The 2,153-nt window shown below is 35.5% G+C and overlaps 1 pseudogene; it reads right to left on the bottom strand.

Annotated features, from left to right (window-relative positions):
* Positions 1–933: 933 nt before the first annotated feature.
* LOC123805030 lies at positions 934–1,863 on the bottom strand (annotated as a pseudogene).
* Between the last annotated feature and the right edge of the window lie 290 nt (positions 1,864–2,153).

The following is a 2,153-nucleotide window of genomic DNA, read 5'->3' on the forward strand; positions in this document are numbered from 1 at the left end:
ATATCTGTGAAATAGTTCATTGGTACTTTAGTAGGAATTGCATTGAATCTATAAATTGCTTTGGGTAGTATGGGCATTTTAATGATATTAATTCTTCCAGTGCATTAACATGGTGTATGCTTCCATTTATTTGTATCTTCCATAATTTCTTCAATGTTTTTTAGTTTTCTGAGTACAGATCGTTTACCTCCTTGGTTAGGTTTAATCCTAGGTACTTTATTTTTCTTGTTGCTATATCAATTGGGAATTTTCCCTAATTTCTGTTTCTGATATTTCATTGTTGGTGTACAAAAATGCCTTTGATTTCTGAGTATTGACTTTGGATCATACCCTTTTGCCAAATTCATTTATTTGGTCAAGTAGGTTTTTTTTGGTGGAGTCTATAGGATTTTCTATGTACATTATCATGTCATCTGGAAAAAATGACAGTTTTGCTTTTTCATTTCCAATTTGGATGCCTTTTATTTCTTTTTTCTTGTCTGATTGCTGTAGCCAGAATTTCCAATACTTTGTGGTATAGAAGTGGTGAAAGTGGACACCCTTGTCTTGTTCCTGATCTTAACAGAAAAGCTTTTAGTTTCTTCTCATTGAATATTAAATTGGCTGTAGATTTCTCATATATGGCCTTTATTCTGTTTTGGTATGCTCCCTCTACTCCCACTTTGCTGAGGGTTTTTATCATAATTGGGTGATGTACTTTATCAAACACCTTTTGAGTATCTATTGATATGATCATATAGTTTTTGTCTTTCCTTTGGTTATGTGATGTATTGTGTTTATTGTCTTCCATATTGTACCATCCTTGCATCCCTGGGATGAATCCAAACTTGTCCACAGTGTATGATCTTTTCAATGTATTGATGAATGCAGCTTTCCAATATTTTGTTTGAGAATTTTCAACTGTGAGTATTCCACCAGTTATTCTTTATTGAGTCATGACACATCCAAAATTAGTTTTGTGATTGCGTCCAAATGAGGTTTCTTCTTCATTTTATTTAATCTTTCCATCATCTTTTCATTCAGCATAACACATTCATGGCAAAGCATGTTATCTTCTAGGTCTTAGAATGAGAAATTACAGACCATTAACAGGAGGAGAGAGATGATTATTTTAGGAGTAATAGACACCCAAGTCTGACTGGCATGAAACTTCAAATGAACCTACCTTTCTTTGTCTGCCATGAGAGTTCTGCCATGGACCACATACCACCTGAAACCACATGTTTGCAGCAGAAAGTTCTCAGCAAGTACAGGAATAGAACATGAATTCACAGCCTTAGGTTGTATGGCTGTTGCAGCAATTCCTGTCAATGCTGCCAATATGGCCTCCTGAGCTGAAGTTGTCACTTCAAATGTATTGGTCCCTTTCTCTTTCTTACTCATCTTACAACTTTTATTACTTCTTGCTTCCTTGATCACCACCTTGCATATCCTCAAACAGGACTGCAATGTGTCCTCCTGTGGTGTTTCAGGAGCTCTTTATGCTGTTTCCATATCCTTCACTCACTTGTTTTTCTTCAGAGTAAGGATGTTCCTTCAGCTTCATATAAATCTCTGTTTCCTTGCCTTTGGTACACCACTTAATTTGTTGGCACCAGTTCTGTAAAGTATCATGACACACTTTATTAATTAAAGGTGAAATGGTTGGCAAGGGGAAAATTGGTTTGTAGCAATCTTTGAATTGTTCATTCATCTGGGATGATAAACTATATTGTTTGTTCTAGACATCCTTAGGTTAGCTCCTGAGGTTGAAGTAATGTTTGGCTCCATTTCATGTTCTTCATTACATTAATCATCAACTGGAATTAATGTGAAAATCATACTTTCTTCACCTAATTATTCTTCAAATATATCCTTTGTCATTGCTATCCAAACTTGAATTTGTCACTTCCAGGAATCTAAGTGGAAGGCAAAACCAGCAGTATTGAGGACATGAGGACACTTGCAGATTATTCCTTTTAGCTTCTTTGTTGAGGATTTTATCATTTATGTTTATCAGTTATACTGGCCTGTAGTTTTCTTTCTTTGTGGTGTCTTTATCTGGTTTTGGGATTAGAATGATGCTGGTCTCATAAAAAGAGTTGTGGAGCCTTCCCTCTTCCTGGATGCTTTGGAATAGTTTAAGAAGGATAGAGGTTCATTCTTCCTTAAAT

This window comes from Phyllostomus hastatus, unplaced genomic scaffold, assembly GCF_019186645.2.
Source record: "Phyllostomus hastatus isolate PE091 unplaced genomic scaffold, TTU_PhHast_1.1 phas_scaffold_28, whole genome shotgun sequence".
Lineage (NCBI taxonomy): Eukaryota > Metazoa > Chordata > Mammalia > Chiroptera > Phyllostomidae > Phyllostomus > Phyllostomus hastatus.